The 8,472-nt window shown below is 45.5% G+C and overlaps 1 long non-coding RNA gene across 3 annotated transcripts; it reads left to right on the top strand.

Moving 5' to 3' along the window:
• The first annotated feature begins 281 nt into the window (after positions 1 to 281).
• Positions 282 to 4,074, top strand: LOC103700441. 3 transcript variants are annotated; one of them, XR_005508459.1, is made up of 6 exons: positions 283 to 1,020; positions 1,729 to 1,809; positions 1,902 to 2,930; positions 3,101 to 3,236; positions 3,375 to 3,553; positions 3,640 to 4,074. It is a non-coding gene; the product is annotated as an uncharacterized LOC103700441 (long non-coding RNA). The 3 variants fall into 3 exon arrangements; XR_005508458.1 differs by having other exon boundaries at positions 282 to 1,020; positions 1,729 to 2,930; XR_005508460.1 differs by lacking the exon at positions 1,729 to 1,809 and having other exon boundaries at positions 286 to 1,020; positions 2,781 to 2,930.
• The last annotated feature ends 4,398 nt before the right edge of the window (positions 4,075 to 8,472 follow it).

Raw genomic sequence — 8,472 nt, 5'->3', positions numbered from 1 at the left:
CCATCCGGACCTGGAGCCTTGTCCTCCCCCAGGGACCACACTGCCTCCTGCACTTCTTTATCTGAAACTGGCTGGATCAATGCTGCATTCTCTGACTCCTCAACACAGACTGCCGGCCTGGGGAGCTGATCCGATACATAGGGCCCATCTACCTCCGTCCGCCTGGATCTGAAAAAATCTAACAACACCTGTCTCACTGCAGAGTCCTCCACCACTAGGGGTGGCAAAATATGACCCGACCCGCCAACCCGACCCGCGTTCGACCCGCCATAAACAGGTTTGGGTTTGGTCTAAACGGGTTCGGGTCGGATACGGGTTTTAAATGTCTGACCCGTTTATTAATTGGGTCAGATACGGGTTTTAAATGTCTGACCCGTATCCGACCCGTTTAACCCGTTTTATTTGCATCAGCTATTCAGCCCAACGGCCCAACTTCCCGCGTCGGCCCAATTTCAGGCTTTTCAGCGCGACCCGTTTAAGGTTTAACCCGTCCACCGCCCGTGACTTGAGAGTTGAGACTTCTCGACTTCGTGATTCCGTGAATCGTGAGTTCGTGGCCTTAGGGATTTAGGGTTTGTGCTGCCGTCCGCCGTCGCCTCTCCTCCCGATTCTTCGCCTCCCAAGCTCTCTCCTCCAGACCACCGCCTCCGCCCTCTCCTCCTCCGTGTGGATAAGTTCGGCCTCTCCATCGACGGCCACCGCGGCGGCTCGAGGACCACACTCCACCGTCCGCGACTTCTCCTTAGTTAGGGACTTAGGGTTAGGGTTTGTGCCCCGCCCGAGCTCTATAGTCTATTCCCTCCCTCAGTCTCTCTCGAGTCTCTCCCCTCTCCTCTCCTCCGGATTCTTCGCCTCCCGAGTCCTCTCCTCCGGACCTCCACCTCCGCCCTCTCCTCCCCCGTGCCGACAACTTCGGCCTCCCCATCGACGGTGACCGCGGCGGCTCGACGGGTCCTGGGAACCAAGGTTGAATCTCTGCTCGACTGCTCCTAAAGAGGTCGGATCCTCTGCTCTACCGAGGTAAAAATGATCCACCTTTTTTTCTTTCGGCTGGGGTGATCTTTTTTCGGTTCCTCCCTTCTTCTATTCTCTGTGGGGTTTATCCTAGGCTAGCTTCTTCTATTCTCTATGGGGTCTAAAATTTTGGCTCTGTTTTCTTCATTTATTTTTTTATTTTTTTTTTCGTTTACAGTTTGAGTTGCGAATGCTTTTTGGTATAAACAGTCTAGTAGAGACAGAGTAGTAGTTCTTGTGGAAGATTCTACATAGATTCTGCACAAGAATAATTATTTGTAAGTGGTATTTTTTTGAATGCTGGTAAAACCCCAAGATGCATGCCGTCATGTTATACAAAATACTGTAGCTTTTTTAGAATGAGAGTGTCATTTTTTTGGAAAAATAATGGTAAGATTTATGCTTAAAGCGTTGATCCTCTTAGTAAGACTGTAAGAGGGGCTTTCTTTGGCCTTAAAATCATTGGTTATAATAAGTTCACTGTCTTCATATGTTATGCTTCCTTCTGCTTTAATAACTTGCCTTTTGTTGATTTGTAATTTTGTATACTTCAACACAGGGTGGGATTTACATATTTGAGGATCTAACTGCAGAAGCAAGTATCACTAATGATGTCTATTTAAAGATCACAGACTTTCTAACTGTTATTGCTTAACTTTGATAATAGTTTCTGAAGATTCATATTTTTAACATTATTATTTTGTTTTTTTGCAGTGCATTTACAGTTGTTGGAAAGTAGAAGCAGTTGAATATCTAAGTTTTAGAGATTATATTGATAAATCTGACTCAGCAAAAGTAAATGCATTTACAGTTGTTTCCGTTCTCTTTTCAAATTATTTTCTTTCTAAATTGGTATTCTGATATAATTTTTAAATTATATGATATAGATGGAGTCAGAGAGTGTTTATGATATGGCAAATGAATCGACGCCTTTAGGTTTTAATACAGTTGTACGTGACTCCACACTTGGCAAACGTAAAAGAAAGTTGACCTCTTCTGTTTATCAATATTTTCATATAAATGAAGCAACTGCAAAATGCAAGTGTATAAAATGTGGTGCAGAATATTCATTTGGTGGTAAGGTTGGGACCGGAAATCTAAAACGTCATTTAGAGAATTGCAGAAAGAACCGTGACATAGGACAGATGATCTTATCACAATCTCAAGGGGCCATATCAATGTGTTCTACTAAGTTGACCTCTACTAAGTTCTACCAAACAGCATTGAAACATGTCGTACTCTGTGTTTCTTTTTAACAGGATGATAGCAGAGAAGCAATTGCAATCACTTAGAAGTATCTACTGACATTGAAACAGGATGATAGCAGAGAAGCATTGAAACATGTCGTTTTGTTTTTCTTTTGGAAATGAGGAACACGGGGCACCCACATTGATATTGATTTGACTCGTGGGTAGCTTGTGTATGTTCCAGTGCTTCTGACATTGGGTGGCTCTGTGGCTTTTGCCTTACTCTGTGGCATTTGTTTAACTTATTTTCTTTCCATTTCCCTTCCAAACAGCATTGAAACATGTCGTACTCTGTGGCATTTTTTTTTACTCTGTGGCTTTTGCTTATGTTATCCAATTATAAATGCTTGTGATTGACCCAGACTGGCCTGTATGTTCGCACATTAAGTTTTAACCTGTATCATTCCTGTCATACCGACAATTTCTTATTGTATGTGCACTTCTGGTGAATTTTTTTATATGCTGAAAACAATTGGGAACTGTTAGATGTTAATGACTGGGTGTTTGCAAGAGAGATAGGTGGATGGCTTATCAAATGCATTTTCCTGCTGACTAATTTAGCTGTGAGAGATCCTGACTAGAAAGGATTGCATTTGTTTCCTGGTTGCATGATAGCAAGATTACAGGAAAGAAATGGGAACAAGGAAAACAATAACCTGGGTGACAAAGGTAATTCTTTATATTCCTATCCTTTTCCATTATTCATTTTCTTATGTTTATATACTTTGCAAGTTCACTAACACAAAGTCACTGGGAGATCAGTGGACACTTTGTCTCTATAGCATTTAAGACGTTATTTAGTAATTGCATAAGTAAAGGAAGTGAGAAAATTTCTCCAGGTGTTTTCATCCGAATTCAGGATGAAGGTTTAATTAAAGGTTGATGATACCAATGAATACTTGGATTCACGCGGTGTATCAGAGATTCTATATCAGAGGATTTGACCATGGATAGGAAAACATGACATAATAGGATGTAAGCAACCCCAAATTTATGGCTTAATACTTTACATGTGTACCCCCTACACTGGGTTTAGTTCTAATATGCTTGTTTTGCTAAATGGCAGCACCAAGCTTTTTTAATTTGGGAATTTGCTTTATCCTTCATTTGCAGGCTCAAGATTTCAGGCAGCAAGGAACAAAGATGAGAAGGAAGAGAGGTTACTGATACAGTAAATTTTGTTGTTGGGTGGAATTTTTAGTGATTGGCATATGTGATATGCGGCCTGCACTTGTTTAAAAGGATGTTAAATTGGGATATATCACACATGCTGGTGTTAAAACTCTCACTGTGTATGATGCAGTTGTCATTGGATTTTTCAACTTGCCTTGCATGGTGAACTCAGCTTATTAGTCTTTTTTCCCTGCTAACTTTGCAGATAGAGCCAGAATCACAAACTCAGCTTTTGGATGCCACTATGAATATGGAAGGAGTTCTATTAGCAGGAGTCCCTGGAGCAGGTGGTTATGATGCAGTTTTTGCTATTATATTGGGAGAAGCCAACAATGCTGTAATCAAATCTTGGAGCTCAGTCGGTGTTTTGCCCCTGCTTGTTAGAGAAGATCCTAAAGGTGTGTCACTGGAAAATGGTGACCCAAGAGCCAAAGAAGTGTCATCTGCCATTTCTTCAATTCAAATAAATTAGGTTCGAGACTGTACTGTTAATTGAGATTCACAGGCGATTCTCTCTTAATTTCTTTTGGCAGCGATTACCAAAAATGATTCAGATGGAGAATGTATTGTTATACAATGTACACCTTGGCAGAATGAAAACCAGCTCATAAGAGCATTGAATATGCTCTACTGTGTTCCAGTTCTTTGACTAGAGATTTATGTGTTGCCAAGCTTAAACTGCCTTCACATTTTCAATTAGACAAACAGGTCGGGTCAGTTATTTTCAGCTTTAGTGATCGCTGAGCAATCATTTTTTTTAACTTATTTTCTTAATTACCGATAGCTTTAGACAAACAGGTTAAACAGGTCGGGTCGGGTTGGATAAACAGGTTAAACAGGTCGGGTCAGCATGGGTTAGACTAAACAGGTTAAACGGGATTTCTGACCTGTTTAATAAACAGGTCGGGTTCAGGTTTATGATTTTCTGACCCGACCTATATATGACCCGACCCGTTTATGTCCAACCCGACCCGGTTGCCACCCCTATCCACCACCCACTGGCCCGTCCCAATCCTCAACGATCGAATCATATTCCTTTGCCTCCTGATGACCGTCGATCGATGGAAAAAGCTAGTGTTCCGATCCCCCTCCTTGACCCACTGGACCCTCGACTTCTGCCTCCAAATTGTCTCCTGTTGATGTAGCAAGGAATGATGGGATGCCAAGTAGCGTCGCAAATCCGACATCTCACCCTCCTCCAACTCCCCACCACAGTCCTCCCTCCCCTGAAGATCTGCAATCCTGCCCTCCACCTCCTCTAGTCTCCGGAATATGTTACCCACTACCTCCCGGTTCCATCTTCGAAGACGACGCTTGGTGAGCTCCAGCCTCCGCGACACCCTTTGCATGGCATCACCCTGAACTGGCATGCCCCAAGCCTCTCTGACTATTCCCCAAGATTGGGGGTAAGACAACCACAGCTTCTCAAAACGAAAAGGGCTGTGGTAGCTGGAGCTCGAAGCTGTAGAAATCAGAATAGGACAGTGATCTGAGGCAATCCGAGCAAGATGACTAACCTGATAGGAAGGGAACCGCTGAATCCAATCCGGGGAGGCGATGGCCCTATCAAGCCGCTCCCACACCCTCGAGCGACCAGACTGATTGTTGCACCAGGTGAAGCGCGGCCCAGTGAACCCAAGATCCACTAAGCCAGCCCCATTCATAAACTCCCGAAACTCCCTCCTGTCCACTGAATCCGAATAAACTCTGCCTCCACGTTTCTCAGAGGGGGCAAGGATGCAGTTGAAGTCACCCACCACCATCGTCGGCACCCCCTGGGACAACAACCGAGACAGCTCACCCCAAAGAAGTCTCCTAGTGCGGTAATCCGTGCTGGCATAGACCCCACACAGGACCCATGGGGGTTCATTCGGTTCAGAGATGACCATCACAACCTGCTGCGGGCAATTGCAAAAGGCCTCTATAGAGGCCACTCCACGTCTCCACAGCATCACAATACCACCAGACAAGCCCTGGGACTCTATCACAAAAGATTCCCAGTCAACGGCCAACCTCCGCATCACCCGGCATAAGCCTTCTCCAGAGACTCGCGTCTCACAAATAAAACAAACCTCGGGGCAATGAAGTTGAACTAATCTCTTGAACGACGTCAAGAAAGACGGCTTGGACGCCCCTCTACAGTTCCAAGCTAGTATTCTCATTTAAAAACTATGGGATGAGGATGAGGCATGCCCCTGACTTGGGCTACCCCCACCATGTTTGGATGAGTCCCCAGACTCCACCCCAGCATCCTGAATCACCGCCCGTAACAGTTCCACCACCCTCCCGTGAGCTTGGATGGGGGAGCTGGAGCCCTGATCAGACTGACCCGGGAGGCCTCTCAGCACCACCTTCGTTGAAGCACCAGGAGCTGGCTCCACCGGCAACCTCGAGAGCACCTCCTCTACACCCGACGCCGGCCAATCACCAGTTTGCAGGTCCGGTGGCGTCTCCCCACACTGCATCGGCAGAACCGGAAGTCCCTCCACCACCTTGCCGTCCAAGGCCATACTAGCTGATGTCCCCTCGCCGCCTCCTGCCACTGCCACCCGCTGCAGAGGAGTCGGAACCGCAACCACAGGATCGCACGCCGGAGAAGTGGCCACCGGAACTGGCACCACGGATCCCTCACCCGTTGGGACGACACCTGTCGCCGGCCGGCTCGGAGCCCTAGCCGGAGGCAAAGAAGCACTCCTGAAGTGCCTCCTGCCCTCCACCCTCCGTCGGTGCTGCGGATCATCGAAGGAAGATGAAGAAGAGGACCGCGGGATCTGAGACGGCAAATTCCGTCTCGCCTGCAGTCCCCTGAAAGCCCTTGCCGGGCTGCGGGCCCGCTTCATAGGGCTTGGGCCCTGTCCACAGGCCCTCCCAGAGTCGCTCGTCTGGCCCATTCTAGCCTGGCCCGTGCTAAGTTTGGGTAGGATCACGGATGGCCCAGGACCCGGCCCGCTCGCCTCAACTCGCCCAGTTGCCACTCGGCCTGCAGCAGATGCCGAGTTCAACCCGGACCCCGAGTCAAGTGGAGTTGACTCAGTGATCAGCTCCCCACCCACCGCTTCCTTCTCCGGCGACCTCCTCCTCGCCACTTTAGAGGGTTTTTGCCACCCTTCCGTGTCCGTGGGCGACGCAGCAGAGGGATTCGCCGCTGAAGGGGACCTCGACCCCGACCCGGAGGCCACCCGGACCGGCGAGAGAGCCCCTTCCGAGACTGCGGTCTGCTTCCCCTTCGACTTGCTCCCCTTCGGCTGCCACATCTTGGAGGTGGACAGCCACGGGCCGAAGGGCAGCCGGCTTCCCAGGCGGTCCCCCTCCTTCAACTCCGCCCCCGGCTCCTGAGGAGGAGGGCCACCCTGCACACCAGCCCCCACCGGAGCTGTGGACGGAAACGGGCAAGCGCCCTCTCCGTGCCCGATCCTGGCACACCTGAAACAGAACCCAGGCAGGTTCTCGTATCGGAATGCCTGCCAGAGGGAATCAGGGCCTACCTGGATGAAGGTCCCCGGCCGGAGCGGCTCGCACACGTCCACCTCGATCTTGACGCGGGCAAATCCCAGCTTCCGGCCTTGATCGGTAAATTTATCCAGCGCCAGAGGCCGACCCGCCTTCTCCGCAATGTACCAAATGAGCTCCTTTGTCCAGTATTCCGTCGGCAAGCTCGGGAGTCGAAGCCACACAACCGCCCGCCTCAACTGCTCGGCCCCCGGAACGAAATTCGGCCGCCAACACTCCATCGCCAGGAGCTGCCCTGCCACTAGCCAGGGACCTGCCTCCATTGCTGCCAGGTCTCGTCTTCGACGTTGCCATCCAATCAAGGGCCCCTCTCGTACATTTTCACAAACATCAGTTAAATAAAATCAGGTTGGGTTCCTTGCAGTTTTATTCAAGAAAAAAATAAATTTTTTCATCTCCAACATGTAGTTGTTTTAAATATTTTAAAATATCAGATCAATAAGAGTTATAACTCTTTTCCATGGTTTCCAAAAAAACACATCGCAAGTTCGCAACTTTTTGGTCTGGCGAATGTATCTTCCAATCCCTTTCTCATACTCTGTCTAGAGTTTCTGCTACGGATAGAGTTTTTTTACACTTTTATCTTATTTTAAATATTAATATTATTTTGATTAAATAAGATAGAAGCAATATATTAAATAATTTTATTATATAAATATAAAGTATAATAATATATTTCTACTATGATTTAAAATTATTATATGAGTAATAATATGACAATAATATGATTAATAAAATATTACAATATAATATATCATAAATATAATATATTAATATCAATATAATATAATATATAATATTGATATACCATATTAATGGTATACCGATATACCAATTTTTTCGGCTGAACTGAGAGATATTTTTATTCTCAATTTTCAACCCAAGATCTCTACCTTGTGGTGATTTTGGATTTCCGACCTGAAGGATGGATATCCAATCACTGAATTAGGCGATGATTTGAGGAATGGGGATAATTTAGAATCACTGTCATGAAGAATTACTCTGGTGCAACCAAATATGGTAATCTTATCACCTCCATGCACATCATCCTTGATCTTTAAATGATCATCCTATTTTTAAATATATATCAAAAATTAATAAATTTTAATATTTATATTAAGCGACATAAGGTCTCACATCATTTTAACTACTTATTTTTAAACTTATTCAATGCTAGATTAGAAATCACTAAAACAAATGATTTTCTACTTATAAGTATTTTTAGTGATATAGATCAGGACTAATGACATTAATTTTCAATTTGGACATTCTATTATTGGTTTAAAAATCAAGAAGAGGAAATAATCTCTCTTCCAAAGATGAGTAAAGTCAACATCTAATTATTTTTTTTATTATTTAGCTTTATTAATTAAACGTATATTTTTATTATCACTATTCCACCATTATTATTGGCATCTATCACCATTGCCACAACAACCCTACCTCCTTCGCCATTTATTCAGCATATTGTTGGCATCATCTCTCTACTATTGCCACCCATACTGTTGCTGCAATCATTGTTGTCTTC

This window comes from Phoenix dactylifera, unplaced genomic scaffold (genome assembly GCF_009389715.1).
Source record: "Phoenix dactylifera cultivar Barhee BC4 unplaced genomic scaffold, palm_55x_up_171113_PBpolish2nd_filt_p 000510F, whole genome shotgun sequence".
Taxonomy (NCBI): domain Eukaryota; kingdom Viridiplantae; phylum Streptophyta; class Magnoliopsida; order Arecales; family Arecaceae; genus Phoenix; species Phoenix dactylifera.
Note: the sequence above shows the minus strand (reverse complement) of the source record. Positions and strands in the feature narration are given on the sequence as shown.